This window comes from Carcharodon carcharias, chromosome 4 (assembly GCF_017639515.1).
Source record: "Carcharodon carcharias isolate sCarCar2 chromosome 4, sCarCar2.pri, whole genome shotgun sequence".
NCBI classification, from domain to species: Eukaryota; Metazoa; Chordata; class Chondrichthyes; order Lamniformes; family Lamnidae; genus Carcharodon; species Carcharodon carcharias.
The window spans coordinates 109,147,105-109,172,343 of record NC_054470.1 but is presented as its reverse complement, the minus strand read 5'-3'; the positions used below and the strand labels follow the sequence as shown (position 1 = coordinate 109,172,343).

The window sequence follows — 25,239 nt, the reverse complement described above, 5'->3', positions numbered from 1 at the left end:
TATGTTCAATGACCCAGCCTCCACAACTCTCTGGGGCAGAGTTCCAAAGATCCTCTGAGAGAAGAAATTACTCATCTCAATCTTAAATGGACGACCCCTTATTCTGAAACCATGTCCCCATTTTCTAGCTTCCCTCACAAGGGGAAATAAGCATCTACCCAGTCAAGCCCCCTTAATATGTTCCATTAAGATCCCCTCTCATTCTTCTAAACTCCACGAGTATAGGCCTAATCTGCTCAACCATTCCTCAGAAGACAACCCCTTCATCCCTGGAATCAGCCTGGTGGACTTTCTGTGAACTATCTCCTTAAAACTGAACAAAGTACACAGGTGCGGTCACACCAATGCCCTGTGTTACAACAGGAAATGGGGAGAAGTCCCACGAAAATTTTATCCCACAAATAAAACTCTTCCCTTGTTCCCCAGCCAAAGAACTTGTAGCACAAGATTAAAATTCAAATCTCTCTAATTTGAAATAAGGCATTTTCTGAAGCTTTCACTTGATAACTGGCTCAGGCCTGAGGCTATGATTCTGCTCTGTTAAATGCTCAGATGTCATCTGAAATTAGCGTAGGCGCATAACTCATTGCTCAGAATCAATTGCTATATAATACTCCCCCTGGCATCCACTATTTCATTGGGTTCTTAGTTTCCATATTTCTGTAGTCTTCTCTTGCTGACACTGATTCTTGCTGGTGTATAGTTCCCCGGGTTCTGCCAGCCCTCTGTTGCTTCAATCCAGTGGCCAGTCTTCATGTGTAAGTCCTGATGGTGAATGTTTTACAGGTAATCCAACCACAGGATGTTAGCCCCAACACCGTCCTCACACACCACAAACATTCACATTTTCTAGTGGGACTGTTGGGCAGTTGGAAACAAGGTGGGTAAGGCAGAACATTGTTCAACCCACCTCATGTCCATTATCAGTGCAGCCACCCTCTGCACTCACCAGGGTGTTCCAGGCAGCATCCCCTATTTAAAGGCACACAGTCTTTATAAAAGTGAAAACGCAACAAAGCACTGCAGGATAATTGGTTTTGGCCACTCACCAAGAAGCCATTTCGCTGTTAAGGAGTGGGCTTCCAGATTCAGTGACACTGCCTTGGACGCACTCTGTCGGGAGGCTGAATCCAGAAGGGATGTCTCTGACAGGAGGTAAGAAACCTTCCAGAGTGACCCTGAGAAGAGGGTGGGAATGGGTCACGAGAGTAATCAATGCCCAGAGTGTGAGACCACGGACCGGGCAGCAGTGCCTTAAGAAGTTTAATGATCTCGCTGGGGTGGTCAAGATGAGTGAATGTATCTGCACAGCACATCTCCAACCCAGCATGCCACCCAACACTCTGACTGCTCAATGCCCCACGCTCCCCATCACTCACCCTACACCACACCCTGCCACTTGGCATTCACCCCTGACATCCTGACACTGCATCTCACGCACACACACCTTATCAAATTATAATCCAGTTTTCTTTTGAAAGCCACCTGTTGAACCTGCCTCCACCACACTCTCAGGCAGTACATTTCCAGATCCAAACTACTTGCTGTCTAAAAAACTCGTCCCTCATGTCGCCATTGCTTCTTTTGTCAATTGCCTTAAATTTATACCCTCTGGTTCTCGAGCCTTCACCAATGGGAACAGTTTGTCCCCATCTACTCTGTCCAGACTTCTCACGATTTTGAACACCTCTATCAAACCTCCTCTCAAAGTGCTCTGAGGAAAACAATCCCAACTTCTCCAATCTGTGTAACTGAAGTTCCTCACTCCTGGAACCATTCTCCTGAATCCTTTCTGCACCGTCCCTGCTGCCATCACATCCTTCCTAAAATAAAATGTGGATGGATGTTGGAAAATGGTTTCCCGATATTTGGACAAGGCAGACAGCTTTTTTTCCCCCAATTGAGAAGCCAAGCAGCAAGTTCAGGCTCCATTGTACAGGACACCAGCAGGATAGAAAGAAGCTAAAGAGAAGACAAGTCAAATTAGGCAGACATGAAGACAGGACACTAAGGTTGGTTTTAGAAGACTAAGGAAGATAATGGCTTCCACAGTTTTGAAATTCTGAGAAATAATGAATTAAAAGCTTTAGTAAAGTAGGAGATATAGGAACATAGAAAATGGAGTAGACCATTCAGCCCCTTCACTCTGTTCCATGAGTCAATTAGAACATGGTTAATCTGTAGCTTAACTCCATTTACCTCCCCCCCCCACCCCGCCCCACTTTAGTTCCAAAATTCTTCACTATTCTTTTCCGAACAACACTCTATGGGTGTGAAGGTAATTCATGTAATCCCTATGCAGGCCTACCTGTAGAGTTGTTGCCCAAGAGGTGGTGCCGGGCACTTCCAGTTTGACTCTGTTTCACTCTCCACTGATGCTGCCGGACTTGCTGAGCACTTCCAGAATTTTCTGTGTTTATTTGTGTGACACTTGCAGAGGTACCTACATTAGTTGTAGCAACCTTTTTGATGTCTTTGTCCAGGAAATATGTTGGGACTGGAAGTAACTTTTAGTTGTTTGATAGTAGAGAACTTGAGTATTGCTGAAAAAAAGAGACCTGCTGTCAAAGCTTTTTGTCTTGCACTCATCAAGACAGATTCGGAAGAGATAAAGGGAACAGCAATTTATACTGCATGAGAAGAAAGTGCTGACTGGTTGGCAACTGGACTTTGATTGGTAGAGATATTGCCATGGAGAATGCACCAGTTAACTGCCAAGTATTTGTTTAAATTAAAACAGGAAATTAAAACAGGATAGGGTCCTTCACACTCAGGACCCTGTCCTTTGCAGGCAGAAGGAGCATGCCTGCACTTTGCGTCTTTTTCAACTAAACAAAAGCTTGGGTGACAGCCGTTCCCTGGTTCATTCCCCATGGCTATGCCTTGACCAATCAGAGTTGACCTGTCTGGTTTGAATTGAAACAAAAGCTTGGCAGCTAAGTATTCCCTGGTGCATTCTCCATGGCAATATCTCTACCAATCAGAGTCCACTTGCCAACCAGTCAGCACTCTCTTATGCAGGATAAATTGCTGTTCCCTTTATTATTGGTATTCTTGTGAGTCTGTCCTGATGAGCGCAAGACAAAAAGCTTCAACACCATGTCTCATTTTTCAGCAATTCTGAAGTAACTTTTATTTCTTTACTTTTACCCATTACCACGAAATCTTTTGTCATTTAATTTCTCCTGGCCCTTCATTCTATGACAGACCTTCCGTTCTGTTCCTCCTCTCCCCTCCCCCCACCTCTTTTCACTTGCTCGAAATCTACCACATCTCTGTCTTTCCTCAGTTCTGATGAAGGGTCTTCATGACCAGAAACATTAATTCTGTTTCTCTCCACAGATGCTGCCTGGCCTGCTGAGTATTTCCAGCATTTTCTGTTTTGTTTACAGAGGACAGGAGATTTGTTTTGGTAACTAAACTAATGCTAGACCAAGGGACCACAACCTGCGGCTCATTAAAGACTTTTGTGGCTTCAGTCCTTGATCGATCGAACACGCTTTGATGGTAATTAAACAGCTTTTTTAATTTTTTTTAACTTCTATTAACATTCTACCTGTGAAGAAGGATCGTTCAATTAATAATTTTTTTGTTAAAATCCTTAAAATGTTGTTGAAATGTGTCTCTTGTTTTTCACCAGTTTTGGCATTTAAATAACAGCATTGGAGCTCGTAAGTATTACGTTTTTGACTAAATTTTTAAAAATGGTTCTTTTGATTAAAGTTGCCAACTGCTGTACTAGATCAAGATGGCTTGCAGAGCTCTGGGTTGCAAAGGGGAAAGTCATCAGCCTAAGTTCTAAGTTGCTGGTCCCTAACAAGTGAGGGAGGCTGGGAGTGAGTGTGTGTCTTTAGCTGATGTGTGAAGACTCATTGGACTGAGCAGTGATACCCTCTGGAAGATCAATCTGTCAATGCTTACTGTCTGGACTCACAGGGAATGGTCAGTTGGGAGACCAGCAGAGTTCAGACTGTGTCTGTTAAACCATGGAAGAGACTAGGGGGCAAAACTGGGGACTTATTTTTTTCCAACAACAATTATATAAGGCCTTTGACATAATAAAATGTCTCGTGTTTTGCAAGAGCATTATAAAACAAAAACTGACACCGAGACACATAAGGAGATATTAGGTCAGATGACCAAAATCTTGGTCAAACAGGTAGGTTTTAATGAGCGTCTTAAAGGAGGAGAGAGGGACAGCAAGGCAGAGAGTTTTAGGGAGGAAAATCCAGAGCTTTGGGCTCAGGCAGCTGAAGGCGTGGCCGCCAATGGTGGAATGATTAAAATAAGGGATGCTGAAGAGTCCAAAATTAGAGGAGTGCAGATATCTCGGAGGGTTGTGGGTCTGTAGGAGATTCCGGAGATAGGATGACCATGAAAGGATTTGAAAATATGAATGAGAAATTTAAAATCAAGGTGCTCTTGACCGAGAGCCAATGTAGATCAGCGAGCACAGGAGATGATAGGTGAATGGTACTTGATGTGAGTTAAGATGCGGGCAGTAGAGTTTTGGATGACCTCAAGTTTATGGAGGGTAGAATGTGGGAGATCATCCAGCAGTGCATTGGAACATTCAAGTCTGGAGGTAGCAAGGGCATGAATGAGGGTTTCAGCAGCAGATGAGCTAAGACAGGGACGATGTCGGGGAATGGTACGGAGGTGGAAAGAGGCGGCCTTACTGATAGCCCAAATATGATGTCAGAAACTCATCGCAGGATCAAATGTGACACCAAGATTGCAACCAGACTGGTTTAGTCTCAGACGGTTGCCAGGGAGAGGATGGAGTTGGTAGTTAGGGAACTGAGTTTGGAGTTCATTGAAACAAAACATGTCTCTAACTGGGACCCTGAACTGAATATTACAATAACCTTGCATATAATAGAGTGCATTGTTTTATGCAGATATACAGATGACAGGGTTAGATTATTGAGAAAATAATTTAATAATTCAGGAGATGAGCTTTACACCGCACACAGTTCTTGCATTGGGCATCCCATCATTTTTTTGGAACAGTGGTTATCCAAATGAATAAAAGTTGGGCCAATTATTTCAACGTCAGTCCTATTCTAAAGGTTTTGTATTAGATGGGAGGGACATTGGGTGTTTAAACACTGTTAGAGGTTTTGTAGTTATTGAAACAGGTAGTGGCACAAGTCCCAAATTCGACCACACAGCGAACTTCCAGTAACTGCCTCTCTTCGTCACCTACATGAAGATAAATAAATTGGAAGACTTTACCACTGATGAAAACTCAACAAATACTCTGATAAAAGAGAGTTGGGTGGATGATGAATTTGATTATATGAAGCGACCTCATTAATGCATCCATAAAGATTTCCTTTGATTGGTGTTCTAGGAAAATCATAATCACTTTGTTTTGAACGATAACAAGAAGTTGCATTTATATAGTGCCTTTAACATAGTAAAATGTTTCAAGGTGCTTTGCAGGAACATTATAAAACTAAATCTTTTGTCCCAGAACTACATAAGGAGATATTGGGACCTGGAGGTAGGCTTTAAGGAGCATCTTAAAAGAGGACAGTGAAGTAGAGAGACAGAGGTTTAGGGAGGGTATTCCAAAGCATTTTCCAAAGACAGCTGAAGCCATGATCGCCAATGGTAGAGTGATGAAAAGAGGAAATACTCAAGATGTCAGAATTAGATTATCTCAGAGGGTTTTAGGACTGGAGAAGGTTACAGAGATAAGGAGAAGGCAAGGTCAAGGAAGGATTTGAAAACAAGCATGAGAATTTTAAAACTGAGGCACTGCTGGACCAGGAGTCAATGTAGGTCAGTGAGTTAAGTGGGGGATGGGTGAAAAGAACTTGGTGTGAGTTAGGCTGTGGGCAACAGGGTTTTGAATGGAGTCGGGTTTATGGAGGGTGCAAAGTGAGAATCCTGCGTGCAGAAATCAGTAGTCTTTTCCACCATCCAGCTAGACATTTTCAGCCATTAACTGCCTAGCAAATTGTTTCAAGGAATTATCACTTTTGGGAGTCAATTTTGAATGCATTTTCACTTTCTATTAAAGACCATAATGAGCTGAAAATAGGTTTGTTAGCCTTAATGCTCCCTCAAAATTGGCTGGCTCCATTTTGAAAGGTGCCCAGTCCTGGGTGTCTAATGCACTGGCCTGATTCAGGAGATAGATCCTCTTAATACAGAAATCAGTGGCATACACCATTGTTAGTCGCATGCACTCAGTGGGCCAAAAATTCTAAATAATCATGGCGCAAAAGAGGTGGGGGAGGAAATAAATACAATGACTATCACTAGAGAAAAAGTACTAGGGAAACTAATGGGGCTAAAGGCCAATAAGCCACCTGGACCTGATGGGTTGCATCCCAGGATATTAAAGGAAATAGCTGCAGAGATGGTGGATGCATTGGTAGTAATCTTCCAAGAATCTTTAGATTCTGAAAAAGTCCCAGAGGATTGGAAAACTGCCAACATAACACCCTTAGTCAAAAAGGGAGGGAGACAAAAAACGGTAACCATAGGCCTGTTAGCTTAACATCTATCATTGGGAAAATGTTGGAGTCTATTATAAAGAATATAATAGCAGAGCATTTAGAAATGCATAATATAATCAAGCAGAGTCAGCATGGCTTCATGAAGGGGAAATCATGCCTGACAAATTTATTAGAATTCTTTGAGGAGGTAACACATAGGATAGATAAAGGGGAACCAGCAGATGTAATATATTTGGATTTCCAAAAGGCGTTCGATAAGGTGCCGCACATAAGGCTACTTAATAAGGTAAGAGTCCATGGTGTTGTGGGTAGTATATTAGCTAACTAATAGAAGACAGAGAGTTGGGATACGGAGGGCATTTTCAGGATGGCAACCTGTAACTAGTGGAGTGCCACAGGGATCAGTGCTGGGGCCACAGTTACTTACAATGTATATTAACGACTTGGATGAGGGAAGTGAATGTACTATTGCCAAGTTTGCGGATGACACAAAAATAGGTGGGAAGGCAAGTGGTGAGGACGACTCAAAGAGTCTACAGAGAGATATGGACAGGTTAAGCGAGTGGGCAAAAACGTGGCAGATGGGACATAATATTGGAAAATGTGAGGTTATGCACTTTGGCAGGAAGAATAGAGGAGCTGAATATTATTTAAATGGAGAAAGACTGAAGAAAGCTGCAGCACAGAAAGATTTGGGGGTCCTCGTGCATGAATCCCAAAAAGCTAGCATACAAGTTCAGCAGATAATAGGGAAGGCAAATGAAATGTTGGCCTTTATTTCAAAGGGAATTGAGTATAAAAATAGGGAATTCTTGCTAAAACTATACAAGGCACTAGTTAGACCACGCCTAGAATACTGTGAACTTTGGTCCCCTTATCTAAAGAAAGATATACGGGCATTGGAGGCAGCCCAGAGAAGGTTCATTAGGTTAATCTCGGGGATGGAGGGATTTTCTTATGAGAAGAGGTTGAGTAGGTTGGGCCTGTACTCATTGGAGTTTAGAAGAATGAGAGGCAACCTTATTGAAACATATAAGATTCTTAGGGGGTTTGACAGGGTAGTTGCTGAGAGGTTGTTTCCTCTTGTGGAAGAGTCAAGGACCAGAGGGCATAATATCAGAGTAAGGGGGCGCCCATTTTAAACAGAGATGATGAGGAACTTTTTCTCTCAGAAGGTAGTCAATCTATGGAATTCTTTACTGTAGAGGCTGGGTCGGTAAGTATATTCAAAGCTGAGATGGACAGATTTTTAATCATTAAGGGAATCAAGGGTTAAGGGGAAAAGTCAGGAAAGTGTAATTGAGGATTATCAGATCAGCCTTGATCTCATTGAATGGCGAGCAGACTTGATGAGCCGAATGGGTTACTCTTGTGCCTATGGTCTTATAAGTTATCTGTCCACAGGAACAACACAGCCAAAGTGGTTTCTCTCCTCGCTTGGCATCCACAAACACCCATCATTGAACAGGGACTGGTAGATAACAACTGCAACCATGGTTCTATTGGTAGCACTCTCATCTCCGAATCAGAAGTTATGGGTACCCACATGGGTCCTAATGATGCCTGTCTCTTTGTGGGGTATGTGGAACATTCCTTGTTCCAATCCTACTCAGGCTCCCTGCCCCAACTCTTTTTCCAGTACATCGATGACCGTATCGGTGCCGCTTCCTGCTCTCGCCCAGAACTGGCAAACTTAGTCAACTCCAATTTTGAAGTAGAGTCATATTGGACTCGAAACGTTAACTCGGTTTCTTGCTCCACAGATGCTGCCAGACCTGCTGAGTATTTCAGCACTTGCTGTTTTCATTGGAGTTCTTCCCGGTGTCCTGGCCAATACTTATCCCTCAATCAACATCACTAATACAGATTATCTGGTCATTATAATATTGCTGTTTGTGGGAACCTGCTGTGTTCAACTTGGCTGCTGTGTTTCCCACACTACAACAGCGACCAGACTTCAAAAAATACTTTGTTGCCTATAAAGCACTTTGAGATGCCTGACAGTTGTGAAAGGTGCTATATAAATGCAATTCTTTCTTTCAGATGAAAAGTCTACATATTGTTGAGGAGAAGATTGCAGTTTATGAATCCTATCCTTTCTGTCTTTTTTATCTGGTTCAAAATTGAACATTGAATATTCAGTGATCTTCTAGCTGTGATCAGCTAATAAAGTGTAATACTCTGCAGCAGGGATCATTTCATTACAGTGTATTTCCTACCTGTATTCCCAAACTTTCCATTTGCACATGTCTGCAAACGAGGGAAACATTGGTCAACAACGCAACCTAATTAGAAGGAAAAATAGTGAAAAGAGGATTTCAACAAAGTCAACATTCTAAAAAAAATTCAAGTTATAAATAAAACTTTTTAAGGTAAATGGCAAAAGAACCAGGGGTGAGACGAGGAGAATGTTTTTTATGCGTAAAGAGCTGTTGTGATCTGGAATGCACTGGCTGAAGGAGCAATAGAAGCGGATTCAATAGTATCTTCCAAAAAGAGTTTTCTGTGGATTATGTAAGGGAGATGTACTTGAAAGGGAGAAAATTACAAGGCTATGTGGGAACAGCAGTGGAGTGGGACTAATTCAACAGCTCTTTCAAAGAGCCAGTGCAGATATGATGGGCCAAATAGCTTCCTTCGGGGCTGGGAGGTTCTATGATTTCATGGTGTGATGTGACCATTGTTTTGGAGAGACTGGTCATTTAACTTGGGAAATATGATGCCTTGGGTGAGACAATTTCACTTGACTCATCGTAACATTTTCTATCATGTTATCTGACTTGACTCATCGTAACATTTTCTATCATGTTATCTGCTGACCACACAACTGATGACTCCAGAGCACAAGCCAGCACACCCGGGTTGATGCATAAAATGTGATAGAGCAGACTGTTGGTGTGTCAAAGTGTGTCCGCTGTCTGGACCTTTTGAGGGGGGGAATCCCTGCGTAACTCTGCAGAGAGGAGGTGTCAAGAATTGTTGTGGTCTGCTGCAATGCTGCACAACTTCGCCATCATGAGGGCACAGCCCTTGCCACTGGCTACACAGCAGCAGCATGAGGAAAAGGGAGGAAGACAGGAGGTAAGGCAACCCCTTTCTGACCTGGGCTGTCCGTGAAGAACTCAACGAGTACAATACCAGTAACAACAACCCAAATGCTCCATTCACCTCCACGGAGTGGATCTGGTTCTTATACTGTGCCAGTCAGACGCACACCAATGTGAATGCAGCACACAGTACAAAATGGGCAACATTAGTTGACTGTTATTGAAGACACTGGAGGAAGTGACTTCACACTGGTACGGTTGGGCTCTGGTTGTGGTGCTCGTGGTCATTGCAAATTAGTTTGGCATTGGGAGGCAGCAAGTAGCAACTCTTCCCTGGGTTGGAGAACATTTTTATGAAGCTCAGTTGCTGCAATTTTACAGTATGGAGGAGAGAATAGAATTCCTGTGGTAGCCATGTGCAGTGATATCAGTGTATTCCAAAAGAATATATTCATAGTGTTATTTACAGAAGAGAAGATTGAGAGGAGATTTAATTGAGGTTTTCAAAATTGATTGACAAGGGAGTCAAAGGTTATAGGGCGTACAAAGGAAAGTGGAGTTGAGGCAGCGATCAGATCACCATGATCTTATTGAATGGCCCAGTAGGCTGGAGGGGCCGAATGACCTACTCCTGCTCCTAATGCATATGTAAAATTATGAGGGACCTGGACAGAGTAGATAGCAAGAAACTGTTCCCATTGGCAGAAGGGTTAAGAGGCAGAGGACAATGGTTGAAGATGATTGGCTAGAGAACCAAAGGTGACATGAGGAACAACTTTTTTTTTTAACACAGCAAATGGTTAGTATCTGCAATGTACCGCCTGAGAGTGTGGTGAAGGCAGATTCAATTGAGGCTTGGAAAAGGGAATTGGATCATTAATGGAAGAGAAAAAATTTGCAGAGAGCAAGGCCATCAATTGCCAAGAAATCAAATAGGGAATCTGGAAGAAAATTCTTCACCCAAAAAGTGGTAAGAATGTGGAATTTGCCACCACAGGTCGTGGTTGAAGTGATTAGAGTAGATGTGTTTAAAGGGATGCTCAATAAGTATTTGAGAGAGAAGGGGATAGAGGGTTATGATGTTAAGAGTTAGATAAGAAATACGAGAGGAGCTCAAGTGTGGCAAAAATGCTGGCATGGACTGCTTGGGCCAATGGCCTGTTTTTGTGCTGTATATTCCATATAACCGTATGTAATCAAAGTGGTTGACGTCAAGAGGAAAGAGGATAAGGTAAGGGCATCACTACAATATCCACAGCCACTGATGGCATATTTCAGCTCTATGTAGCTGGGTGGGGTGGGGTGGGGGAGGGGAGGGGAACAAGGACTAATGAATTTAGTTGGAGCGAATCGCACTCAGAAGGTAGCACTGGCTACTTCCTTGGGGGACCGAACTCAAGTATTCAAGGCAATGGTGCACAAAAATGACAAAAAGAATGAATGTCTGATCCTCTTTCCCAGTTAGCACGAGCGTTTCCTGCTTTTCCATGTTGTGGTTTTTTGAAGTTGGTGAGAAATTAAATCCAATTTAATATACATTTGTACTGTCACAAAGGCGTTAGAATAGAACTATTTTTATATTAATTCCCTGTATACTTGATTCAATACACAAAATATTACAGCAGAGTGAGATTACTGGGAGAAATGGGTCACCACATTGTGCTTTCTAATATAGGACGGGGCACCAGTCTCATCTCATAACCTTGGAGGGGAGGTGACATAGGTTCACCAGATTAAAAAGAGTTAAATTATTGGGGACTATTGGAGTATAGAAGATTATGGAGTAATCTAATTGTGGTGTTTAAGATGGCTGAAGGAGTTGATAGGGTAGATAGAGAGAAACTATTTCTTCTGGTGGGGGGAGCCTAGAACAAAGGTTTAAAGTTAGGGCTAGGCTGTTTAGGGGTGATGTCAGGAAGCACTTCTTCACACAAAGGTTAGTGGAAATCTGAAACTCTCGCCCCCATCAAAAAGCTGTTGAGGCTGGCAGTCAACTTAAAATTTCAATATTGAGAGTGGTAGTTTTTTGTTGGTTAAGGGTATTAAGCTATGAATCCAAGGCAAATAGTTGGAGTTAAGGTACGGATCAACCATAATCTAACTGAATGGTAGAACAGATGCAAGGGACTGAATGGCCTTCTCCTGTTTCTATGTTTTGAAGTCAGTCCTGACTAACAGGATGAAGTTCCTTCCCTCAACAACTGTAAAAGTTCTAAGCAAAATAAGTTTGAACAGGTTTCAATCTGTTCGCCAACTCAAGTCGAATGTAGTCTTGGACAGTTCATCATGTGATCTTCAGCCTCCAGCTGCTCAATCCCTATGTTCCTGCCGTTGGTCACCTGAATGTTTGACTACAAGATGTCCACCTTCCCATGGCCAACTGGAAAGCCAAATGACTCTTCGTTGGATGATTCTTTACTGTCAGTCAAACAATCTTAGCCTCCCCAATCTCCAATTTTTCTTTACAATTCATAAACCAGAGTGTAAAAAGAAAAAACACAATTGTTTTTAAATGCCCTATAACATCTCTGCTGGGCTGCTGGTAATATTTTCCAGGAAATTTATCTGCAACTTCTAGAGACACCAAGACAATACTGGAGGGTTGCTCCTTGTCAGCCCATCCCTAATTTTAACAAACTGTCAGCTTGGCGCAGTGTTACACACTCACCGCCGAATTAAAAAACTGTTGGTTCAGGCCTACTCCAAGACTCGATTGACCACACAATCTTGGCCAACGCTTCACTGCGGCGCCTCAGCACTGAGGGAACACTATGTTGTTGGAGGGGCTGTCTTTTGGATGAGACATCAAACTGAAGTATCTTCTAACACGTTCAAATGAATATGATAAACCCTATGCACTATTCAAGGAAGAGTAACACATTGTCTTCAACATTCTCCTTGAATGAGGAATCCAAATAGTCCCATCCTCCCATGTTCTTTGTTGGTGAGACCACACACAGAGTATCATGTGCAGTTTTGGTCTCCTTACCTAAGGAAAGATATACTTGCCATAGAGGAAGTACGATGAAGGTTCACCAAACTAATTCCTGGGATGGCAGGATCATCCTCTGAGGAAAGACTGGGCCTTTATTCTCTGGAGTTTAGAAGAATGAGAGGTGATCACATTCAAATATGCAAAATTCTTACAGGGCTGAACAGGGTAGATATAGGAAGGATGTTTCCCCTGGCTGGGGGGGGCTCTAAAACCAGAGGGCACATACTCAGAATAAGGGGCAGGCCACTTAGGTCTGAGAGGAGGGGGAATTTCTCCACTGGGGTGATGAATCTTTGGAATTCTCTACTCCAAAGGGCTGTGGAGGCTCAGTCATTGAGTATGTTCAAGACAGAAACTGACAGATTTTTACATGTTAAAAATATCAAGGGATACAGGGATAGTGCAGGAAAATGGTGTGGAAATAGATCAGGCATGATCTCATTGAATGGTAGAGTGGGCTCGAAGGGCTGAATGGCCTACTCCAGCTCCTACTTCGTATGTTCTTATGTTTCCTGAAAGAACTTCATTTTTTTTTTCTTTTCAAGTATTTATCCAATTCCCTTTTGAAAGTTACTACTGAATCTGTTTCCACTGCTCTTCCAGGCAATGCGTTTCAACCTAAAAAAATGTTCATTATCCCCTGTGGATTTTTTTGTCAAATATCTTCAACATGTCCCCTGCTTATGAATCTGCCTTCCACTGGAAACAATTTCTCCCTATCTGCTCTATCAAAACCCCTCATGATTTTGAATGCCTCATTCAAATTTCCCCTTAATCTTCGCTGCCCTAAGGAGAACAATCCCAGATCCATATGTCTCCTATTACTGAAGTTTCACATCCCTGGTAATACTTTGATAAATCTCTTTTGCACCCTCTCAAGGCCTTTAAATCTTTCTTAAAGTGTTGTGTCCAGAATTGGACACAGTTCTCCAGCTTAGGTCTACCAGTGATGCATAAGTGTTTACCATAACCTCCTTGCTTTTGTACTCTTGTTGGACTTCCATTCCGTTCCATGAGTGCTCTGCCCAAAGGCAGATCTTTGCCTCATTGTGTGCTGATGCTTCATCCTGAGCTGTTTTCTTGGCAGTTTTTGGCAGTGGTGGCCTTCCACTCTCTGGGGCAGGGTGAAGAGCCACGTCTCAAGTCTGCCTCAGCCAGAACGGGAATTAAACCCATGCTGTTGGCATAATTCTGAAACACACACTAGCCATCTAGCCAGCTGAGCTAACTGGCCTCCTTGTTGGACTTATACTTGGGAAATGACCATCTGAGCAACGCACCAGATAGATGTTGGTGCCCATAGGACTATCGACGGGAATAAGTCTCCAACCTCTGGAAGAATATGAAGTAAAACGTTGACATACTCATTCCATATTACATACTTCTTTCAATGTGAAATCCTGGCGGAGTTTATAACAAACATGCAGGAAGTGGTTAGTGTTTATCGGGCTACACTATATAACTGTGTGTGCTTGGATGGCAGTTTCTCTCCCTGAGATGTCCTTTGTTTCTTCACATGTAGAACACAGGTAACGACTCCACTATACTCTACAGAATATCACAAAGGCTAAAACGTCACATCAGCAAAACATTTAATTTGATCGATTCCTACCGTATTTTTCTTCAGTTGTGTCAGCTTCACTAATCAGAGGCTCAGACCTTTTGGAAAAGTACACTAAAGTATCAAGAAAACAAACCTGAGAGATGGTCATACAAGAGAATGAAGACATTATGTTAAAAGCCAATGTTTAACTCACCCTGGAGAAGGTTTTCTCGGTCCACAGCTGCTTCAGGAGGCTTTTGTCTTCCTTCATGTTCACTCTTCCTCGGCTGATTTTAATTTTAACTCCCAAAACAAGGGGTGCTGAGGCCAATTATACAAATCAGCCTCCCCACTACCAACTCTGCCCAAACTAGGGGCTGAATGATTTGCGGATACTTCCAAGCCTGCCGCCCAAAGACACCGAATAAAGCACCAGTTGGGCCAATTAAGAGTGCTGGGCGGGTCCTGGACTATAGACTGAGAATATCCCGCCCAGTCGGAGCAGAAGGGAAGGATATCCAGTGTTGCAGCTCATTGGCCGTGACCCGAATCGAGGTCACAGCCTGTAATTTAAAGGGTTGTTCTGGCCTCTTTAGCTGCGCAATGCAGAAATGGCCCGTCTGCATAAGGTCTCAGGTTCTTAAATCATGAATTGAAGTCTGTATACATCTACTTCTCCAACAAAGCATTTCCAGTGATCAAAGAACACTGAACAGCCAAGATTTAACTCTGCCCTCAGACAACCCACCATTACAGCCTGCCTGATGAGCAATCAGGAAATTAGGCTAAAACAAAAACAGAATTACCTGGAAAAACTCAGCAGGTCTGGCAGCATCGGCGGAGAAGAAAAGAGTTGACGTTTCGAGTCCTCATGACCCTTCGACAGAACTGCAGTTCGAGTCCAAGAAAGAGTTGAAATATATGCTGGTTTAAGGTGTGTGTGGGGGGGGGGGGGGGGGGGGGGGGGGGGGGAGAGAGAGAGAGAGAGAGAGAGAGAGAGAAAGAGAGAGAAGTGGAGGGGGTTGGTGTGGTTGTAGGAACAAACAAGCAGTGATAGAAGCAGATCATCAAAAGATGTCACCAACAATAGAACAAAAGAACACATAGGTGTTAAAGTTGGTGATATTATCTAAACGAATGTGCTGATTAAGAATGGATGGTAGGGCACTCAAGGTATAGCTCTAGTGGGGGTGGGGAGAGCATAAAAGATTTTAAAATATTTAAAAATAATGGAAATAGGTGGGAAAAGAAAAATCTATATAATTTATTGGAAAAAAACAAAAGGAAGAGGGAAACAGAAAGGGGGTGGGGATGGAGGAGGGAGCTCAAGACCTAAAGTTGTTGAATTCAATATTCAGTCCGGAAGGCTGTAAAGTGCCTAGTCAGAAGATGAGGTGTTGTTCCTCCAGTTTGCGTTGGGCTTCACTGGAATTATGCAGCAAGCCAAGGACAGACATGTGGGCAAGAGAGCAGGGTGGAGTGTTAAAATGGCAAGCGACAGGGAGGTTTGGGTCATTCTTGCAGACAGACCGCAGGTGTTCTGCAAAGCTGTCGCCCAGTTTACGTTTGGTCTCTCCAATGTAGAGGAGACCACATTGGGAGCAACGAATGCAGTAGACTAAGTTGGGGGAAATGCAAGTGAAATGCTGCTTCACTTGAAAGGAGTGTTTGGGCCCTTGGACGGTGAGGAGAGAGGAAGTGAAGGGGCAGGTGTTGCATCTTTTGCGTGGGCATGGGGTGGTGCCATAGGAGGGAGTTGAGGAGTAGGGGGTGATGGAGGAGTGGACCAGGGTGTCCTGGAGGGAGCGATCCCTATGGAATGCCGATAGGGGGGGTGAAGGGAAGATGTGTTTGGTGGTGGCATCATGCTGGAGTTGGCGGAAATGGCGGAGGATGATCCTTTGAATGCGGAGGCTGGTGGGGTGATAAGTGAGGACAAGGGAGACCCTATCATGTTTCTGGGAGGGAGGAGAAGGCATGAGGGCGGATGCACAGGAGATGGGCCGGACACGGTTGAGGGCCCTGTCAACGACCGTGGGTGGAAAACCTCAGTTAAGGAAGAAGGAGGACATGTCAGAGGAACTGCTTTTGAAGGTAGCATCATCGTAACAGATGCGACAGAGGTGAAGGAACTGCGAGAATGGGATGGAGTCCTTACAGGAAGCGGGGTGTGAGGAGCTGTAGTTGAGGTAGCTGTGGGAGTCGGTGGGTTTGTAATGGATATTGGTGGACAGTCTATCACCAGAGATTGAGACAGAGAGGTCAAGGAAGGGAAGGGAAGTGTCAGAGATGGACCACGTGAAAATGATGGAGGGGTGGAGATTGGAAGCAAAATTAATAAATTTTTCCAAGTCCCGACGAGAGCATGAAGCAGCACCGAAGTAATCATCGATGTACCGGAGAAAGAGTTGTGGAAGGGGGCCTGAGTAGGACTGGAACAAGGAATGTTCCACATACCCCATAAAGAGACAGGCATAGCTGGGGCCCATGCAGGTACCCATAGCCACACCTTTTATTTGGAGGAAGTGAGAGGAGTTGAAGGAGAAATTGTTCAGTGTGAGAACAAGTTCAGCCAGACGGAGGAGAGTAGTGGTGGATGGGGATTGTTCGGGCCTCTGTTTGAGGAAGAAGCTAAGGGCCCTCAGACCATCCTGGCTGATGTAAATTCTACTCTGAAAGCGTTTTATTCCATTCTGCACGTATTATCGCAGTCAATTGCCTTTTTAATGAGCACAACCAGCCTATTACCTTCAATTTGTATAGCACGGGCAGACTCCTGATTTCCAAAACGCCCACTAACTGTTTTATCCCAGACTGGAGTGATGACACTGGAAACGCAACCCCATGTCTTTGTGTTCAGTAATACGTTGGAGCATATGCGTTTTGCTCCTGTTTTTGGAGGGTGTTATTCAGGCCTAGCTAACTCAATATAGATATACAGGTCAGAGGCTAGGAATCCTGCGACGAGTTACTCGCCTCCCCACTCCCAAAGCCTGTCCACCATCTACAAAGCACAGGTCAGGAGTGTGATCGAATAATCCCCTCATGTCTGGATGAGTGCAGCTCCAACAACACTCAAGAAACTTGACACCATCCAGGACAAAGCAGCCCGCTTGATTGGCAACCCAACCACAAACATTCACTCCCTCCACCATTGATGCATAGTGGCAGCAGCGTGTACCATCTACAAGATGTACTGCAGGAACTCACCAAGGCTCCTTCAACAGCACCTTCCAAACCCACGACCACTACCATCCAGAAGGACAAGGGTAGCAGATAGACGGGAACACCACCACCTAGAATTTCCCCTCCAAGTCACTCACCATCCTGATTTGGAAATATATCGCTGTTCCTTCGCTAGGTCAAAACTCCTTCCCTAATAAAACTGTGGGTGTACCTACACCACGAGGGCTGCAGTGGTTCAAGAACGCAGCTCACCTACCACTTTCTCAAGGGCATTTAGGGATGGGATATAAATGCTAGCCAGCAGCGCCCATATCCCATGAATGATTTTTTAAAAAATTGCAGGTTGACAAAATGTTTTCCAAAGTGCCAGTCAGTTTATAAAGACTCGGATGGGGGCAGGAGCTACACTACTTCAGCAGGAGGTCTCACTGTTGGATGGAACATATTTTACAGACATAACAAGGCTTCTTTCTTCTGCTCCACCTCCCACTCAATACCCCTGTCCTCCTTCTCACCCGTGCAACCCTGTAATCCCCTAGGAAAGGCAAATCAAGGAACAAAACTAGGGGCAACAAGGGAAAGGTACTCTCAAAAATTTCTCTCCGACCTCCTTACACTACAACAACAATCTACACCTAAGATAAATTGGAAGGTAAATTAAAGGCAGCAGGTTCCTGATACCGATGATGAGGATTAGCTGGACAACACACACAACTAAGTGAGAAAATTTTAAGGAAAGCAGGCACACAAGAACTTCTATAAATGATCGCCAAGAGACAATTATAATTCCTTAGGCAAGTACATAGGAGAGAGAAACTAGAATATCTGGTGGTGACTGGTAAAGCTGAGGGTAGAAGAGCAACTGGGAGACAAAGGAGGAAATAGACTGACGGAAGCAGAACAGGTATAAGATTTGAGAACAAAACCAAGATGTTGACCGTTATCAAAAACCCTGAAAGTCGCAGAGCCATGATCGCTGACATTGCAAAACATGGCACCTGAAGAAGAAGTACTTTTAATACAGGGCACAGCAACTTTTCAGAAGTGGTGTGCCGGCTCTTCATTTATTCAGTCTAATTTAGGGTTTCGCGTGCCAGTAATACATTTTAGCGTTTATAAAGCCTCTATATATAATTACCCCATAACCTCCCCTCCAACCTCCTCCCGAAACTTCCCTCGTCCAACACCCACTCCCCTCAAGCTCCCTACACCAACCCCACCTCCTCCAACTCCCTACCCCTCCAATCTCCCTCCCCCACCCCTTCTCCACCTCCCCCCAACCCCCCACCCCCTCTCCACCTCCCCCCAACCCCCACCTCTCCCCAACACCCCACCCCTCCAAACTCCCTGACACACCCCCCTCCCCCCAAACCACACACAGCATCCAATTAATTCTAGAATTGCAGGGATTTGACCTACCGTTTTTCACTTGCGAGCTCTCTCCTGACAGTTGCCACTCTGATGCTGACCTTCGAGCAGTTTCAGCTTTCTGGCGGGCTTTTCGAAAATAATATATCGGAGTCACCCTGCTGCCTGAAGGTTGGAAGCAGCAGCGCAACAACTCCATGAAATCCTTTTGTTTCTAACATCTTTGGCAATCTCTCCTTTGCCTCTACCTATCACTGGCCCTCTATCCAGCTCCACCTGTCCCACCCCCCCTTAAACAGCCTATATTTTACCACATTTCCTATTCCTCTTCAATTCTGATGAAGAGTCATACGGACTCGAAACGCTAACTCTGCCTTCTTCTCCACAGATGCTGTCAGAGCTGCTGAGTTTTTCCAGCGATTTTTGTTTTTGTTTCAGATTTCCAGCATCCAACACCCACTCCCCTCAAGCTCCCCACACCGTCCCCACCTCCTCCAACCCCCTACCCCTCCAATCAGTGTTTTGCTTTTACCTCAGTGAAATTGACACTGACACTGACAGACCGGCTTTAAAAAGCTCCAGCTCTGATATTTTTAAGGCAGTCTGTCATGCCTGCGGCTCTGGTCGCTCAGATTGGACGATCGTCTCACATGCCAGCTTTGGCACGCATGCCATAGGTTGCCGACCCCTGTTTTAATATATCAAGACATCCAAGGGCTGGAGGCGCGCAGTGTTTGCAGGTGAACTTTGCACTGACCAACGGGCTTGGAGATGCAGCTTGAAACTCAGCTCATGATAGAGCAAAGCATTGAGAACAGGCTCAGTGTGATGAGTGAGCAAGCAGTTGGGGAAAGGAATGGGATCGGGAGGAAGGGAGCTTTGACTTCAGCCTTGCCAGATCTAGCTGGGCAATGTCAGGCACATAGTCAGTCAGGAAGCTCAGCTAAAAATCAGGGACTCTCAGCTGGTGGTGATTAGGAGACAGGGTGTTGTTAGAATGTACGGCATAAAAGCTTTCTAGGCTTTTGTGTTGGTGCTTTTAAATGGCATTAACATAAGTGTTCTCCCTGGTGTCCTGGCTACTATTTATCCCTCAACCAACACGGCTAACATAGATTAAAACAAAAAAACTGCGGATGCTGGAAATCCAAAACAAAAACAGAATTACCTGGAAAAACTCAGCAGGTCTGGCAGCATCGGCGGAGAAGAAAAGAGTTGACGTTTCGAGTCCTCATGACCCTTCGACAGATTATGTGGACATTATCACATTGCTGTTGGTGGGAGCTGGCTGTGCAAGGCATATTTGCAGCATTTCCTACATTACAATAGTGACTACACTTCAGAAGTAATTCATTGGCTGCAAAGCTCTTTGGGACATCCTGAGGTCATGAACGCCGCTATCGAAATGCAATATTTAGTTGTATTTTTCCGAGGAAAGAAATCACAAGCCAAGAAGAATTGACGGAATAAGACAATTCTTGAACTTGTTGAGTAAAGAAGGTGCAGTATCACACACACCATGTCGATACAGTTTGGAATGTTTGATACAAAGACCAACTTCAGAACGTAAAGACAAAAGCTTGATTCACTGAGCTCGGCAGAAAGTGATGAGTTACTTAAGAGCTGGCGAAACCCAGGGAAAGACAGAACAGAAAAATGCCGTTTACCCACCTCTTTGAGTTAAATGCAATTAAAGTTTTTCTTTTCGAAAAAGGGTTATTACCCAAAAATTACAATACGACTAAAAGGTAAATAGGCTTAACCACAGTAGTATTTCACCCTGTAGCGTACGAACTTGAAAAATTAACGATAGATGCAATATTGCACCCTAATAAACTTGAAAAAAAATACCATAGATAAATATTTGTAGGCAACTACAAACAGCCACGGAATAGCAGATTGTGCCTGCGTTCAGAACGGCCTGGACACAAATGGACAAGCAGACAAATAGTTAAACTCTACCTCTTATCCTGGACTTCAGTTGATCTTGGACGGCTTCATTGGGATCTACAATGAAAGCACAAAAAGAGAAGAGATTTGGGGATGATGTCAGGTTAAGAACAGAGAGAGACTCAGGAACAAGGCATACCAGTGATCGCAGTGAGGAGGAAAAGAAATACAATGAGTTGTTGCATTTTCCCTGTCAATCCTCTCCCCGTGATTACACCCCTATTCCTGTCAGTCAGTGCGTTCTGAGATACCGGGTGAGAGAAGGTATTTATAGGGAGGATCAGTATGGCTAATTGTTAATTGGCTGCTGGATTGTGCATAGCTTTAATGTCTTTTGAAAAAACAAGTTGCATTTTTGTTAATAAGGGCTGTGCAGGGAGACTGTTGTCCTAGGTCCTAGAGATCACCCCCACCAACTGGGCATCTCAGGGCATTGAACACCAACTGAAAGCAGAACAGTAATAAACACACCAAACTCGAAGGGATCATTCAGTGATTTAGTAACCCTTTACAATCTGACGTCGAAGGGACAAGCAGGTTGACTAATACCTCGGGAATAAACTGCTAACCTCCATCCCTTGTTAGGTAATTGTACAAAACAAGCAGCAAAACTGTACTGTTAGCAGTTGATGCTATTTGAAAGGAAACAGAAAGACCTCAGTTATGTAGCACCCTTTATATGAGTACATCCCAAAGCACTTAATTGCCAACAGAGTGCTTTCGAAGTGTGGTCAACATTGTAATGTGGGAATCACAACAGCCAATTTTGCGCACAGCAAGCTCCCACAAACAGCAAAGTGATAATTACCCAGATAATCTGTTAGCCAGGGCACGGGGAGAACTCCCCAGGTCTTCTTCGAATTAGCGCCATGGGATTTTTAATATCAACCTGAGAGGGAAGAAGGGGCCTCCAGCAGTGCAGCACTCCCTCAGTTTTGTTACACTGGATGTGCCAGCCTAGATTTTGTGTTAGAGCCTTTGGAGTGGGGCATGATTATCTTGTCATTGATTTCATTGCTGCTTGTGGGATCTTGCTGTGCACAAATTGACTGCTGTATTTCCCAAAGTATAACAGTACCAGATACTCAGTGGTACCTTTAGACCATCAAAAGTCATTGCTGACCAATTTGTCCAGAGTTGAGGTATTTTGATGCAATTTTAGGAACATTACCTTTAAAATATTGATAATGCACCCGAGGTGATCCGTAAGAGAATGAGAATAATTGTCAGGGTTAGGTCTCTGAATTATGGGAAAAGACACACAGAACTCAATTCATTATTGGAGATGAGTGGATGGAGTGGAAACACGAATCATGTGGTTAACATGCTGATAGCCGTAGATAATGTCAAAGTATGAAAGTTTTTGGACTTAGGGTGCATGCAAAAAACAGCCTGCAGCATCAGTGCTTTGCTCTGATACTACAATTCCAGTGTAAGTACAGCCCAAGTCCATAGTCAGGCCTGGACTAATATCAGACCAAAGTGGACTGAGACTGAGGCCACAGGTTGAAAAAGAAGACAAGTCTAATCAAAGGATATCTGCTTCCCACCTCAAATCCTCTCAACAATAACCTAAAAACCAGCAAGTCTTTAACCATTAATTTGCTAGGCTCCTACCACTTTAGGTGGCTGGGCAGGCCTGTCTGCGCTTTCAGAACCAACTTGAAGGTGTTATATCACCAAGATACTACCTGTGTTCCCTGGTCTGTCCTCAAACAATTTTGGAGGGTTTAAAAAATTAGCAACACATTGCCCGCCCAATCTCTTGATTAGTGTGCAATGTGCGATGTGAGAAAGATGTGAATGGGAATAAAGGACAGAAGATGTGCCAGATTTTAGAGTAGAATGTTATGAACGTTGGAATTTATAAGGTGGTTATGTTTTAAACTGTCTCCTTTAATTCAAGGTAAAGTGGAGTAGTTTGTAGATGGGGATGTGACCTCTTGTGAAATTGCCTGGCGACAAATCCATGTAACTGAGGACAGAGGCCCAGGCCAAAAGGAGGAGGCAGCTGGTCTTTTGACTCACAATCTCAAAGACTGTAAGGGTCAGTCAGACAGAGAGATTTGGGGAAGAAGACCAAGAACAGGTGCTGTTATGCCAAGCTGAACAAAAGGAATGTTTTTAGGTTAACCATCAAGCAGAGATTCCCTAGTTGAAGAGACAAGGTTTGTGGAGAGTTGAAGACCAAGGAGTCGCCATACGGTGCCTTGCTAGTGGAAATCCATTCGATTATGTTCAGAAGAGGGAACTTTGTTTAAAAGGACACTAAGTTTCACCCTGATGGGGCATGGAGAAGAGATGCTTTTGAAGCTGGGAGAAGCTTGGGACTTTACACTGTACTCTCAGCAGAGACTTGTATGTAATGGATAAGCGGGGTTTTTGGGTGTGTTAATTAGTTAATGGGGAAAATACCTTTTCTGTAGTTTTGTGTATTAGTTGCCTACTTAGTAATGTTTAGTTGATGTTGATTTTTGTTTGTTATTGTAAAAGTCTAAAAACGTGAAATCTAGTTGTGCAATTCTTTGTGTTGGTCACTGACAAATTCACACCTCCATTTAAAAGTTATTCGTCTCTAAGAGGATCATAACAAAAAATAATAATGAGGCTAACTGCATCAATGTTATTAAGGTATAAATCAGACAGCAGCTTTCAGCGACTGAAATCCGAAAGTTCTGTCCAATTTCTGTCACTCCTTCAAAAATTTTGCTATAATGACATCTCACCAATAGGCTTGCCAGTGACATACATTGAACAGTGTTATGTTCCAGTAAGTACCTCATAGATACAACTTAAACTCAACAGAACAATTTAGGGTTTGCCCATTCTAATGGAAGCTTATATGAAAGTGTTGTTATTTAAGGGCACAATAAATATTAATTACTGCTACCATTGAAAATTAACTTTAACAAGTGTGGAGTCTCATTCCTTCAGAATGTAATTATTGCTGAAGTTTTTTAAAATCTTTCTGTCTTTTCAATTCTCTCACTGTCTTAATTCAATCTTTCGTTTCCTCCCTTTATTTCACTTTCTCTATCTGATTTGACATTGAACTCACTATTCTAACTGATAATTCCTGCTTCAGATTCTGCGCTGCTCATTAACGATTCTTGGATCTGATTGATTAAGGAGATATGCAGATGCTTACCCTGTTCACAGAAGTCACAGATGCCCTGTAGTAGGTGCTGCACTTTTTGGATAGCTGGTTGACAGGAACTTACCAAACAAGAGTCTGTGTGTAAGTGTAAACATAATGAATGGGCAGTGCCATTTGTTCACCCTTCAAAGCAAAACAGCCCCATGGCCTCAAAAGGGTTTCCTTCCTCGTCTTCTCGAATATATAGATAAAAGCTGACTGATTATGTCCTCCAGGATATTTTATATTTATTCTCTTCAAGGATATAAATGACTAGTATTCACTATAAATCCATGTGACAGTTGGGCAATGCATTTTGATCGAAATTACATGGGTCAATGCTTCTGTATGCCAAGTTACCAAGCATGTCACGAAATATTTTAATGCATTTCTCACCCACAAAAATACATTTCAAAGGTTGAAAATAAAAAAATAAAACTCTAGGACAGCCTGGCTTAAAACCAGGTTACCTGCCACTCAGCTTCATTTGCTCAAGAAGACTGTCAGTTCTTAGCCACATTGGTAGGAAACATCAATAAGGCATCAAGTGTAGAAGTTGCAGGACAGTTATTTAAAGCTCTAGTTAGACCCCACTTACTGTTCAGTTCTGGGCACTGAACCTCAGGAAGGCTATATCGGCCTTGGAGTGGGTGCAGCACAGGTTCAGCAGGATGATGATGGAGGTGTGTTACAGTTCACTCAGGGAGTCCAAGTTGATCTGGTGACATGCACTTTTATATGCATATTGTAGTCTGGAGCTACAGATAGTGATGGTAGAGGCTCCAGTTTTTGTTCCATCACATGGCTGACCAGGAATCTCTCCTGTTCTTACCACCTGCCATTGGCATGTGTTGGAAGGACTTGCAGGTTGATTCTCAACCTGTTTGGCCACATTATGAACGTGCCTTCCTTGACCATCAAGTTCTAGGATGGGACTTGAACCCAGAGCTTCTGGCTCAGAGGCAGAGGCTCTACCCACTGTGCCACACATTCTCTTCACCAGAACGATAACAGGGTTAAAATGTTAAGATTATGAGGACAGATTGCATAGTGTAGGCGTTTATTCCCTCAAGCATAGAAGATTGAGGGTCGATCTAATTGAATTGCTTAAGGTGATGAAAGGATTTGATCATGTAAATAGAGAGAAACCATTTCCTCTGGTGCAGAGTCCGGAACTAGGGGGCAGAACCTTAAAATTCAAGCTCAGCCATTCAGGGATGATGTCAGGAAGCATTTCTTCACCCAAAGGGTAGTGGAAATCTAGAGCTCTCTCTGTGAAAAGAGCTTTAAAAGCTGGGGGCCCATTGAAAATTTCAGGAATGAAGTTAAATAAAGAGAGAATGTGCAAGGTTACGGGAATAAGGCAGGGGAGTGGGACTAGGTGGAATGTTCTTTCAGCAAGCCAGTGCAGACTTGATGGGCTGAATGGCCTCCTTCTGCACTGTAAAGATACTGTGATATAATAGATTTCTGTTGGGCAGGGTATTAAAGATCACAGAATCAAGGTGGGCAGATTGAATTAAAACACAGAACAACCAAGA

General features: G+C 43.5%; 1 long non-coding RNA gene across 1 annotated transcript; it reads left to right on the top strand.

Moving 5' to 3' along the window:
* Positions 1–3,415: 3,415 nt before the first annotated feature.
* On the top strand, positions 3,416–23,030 carry LOC121277395. The gene is made up of 3 exons (XR_005942873.1): positions 3,416–3,507; positions 3,641–3,671; positions 22,469–23,030. It is a non-coding gene; the product is annotated as an uncharacterized LOC121277395 (long non-coding RNA).
* The last annotated feature ends 2,209 nt before the right edge of the window (positions 23,031–25,239 follow it).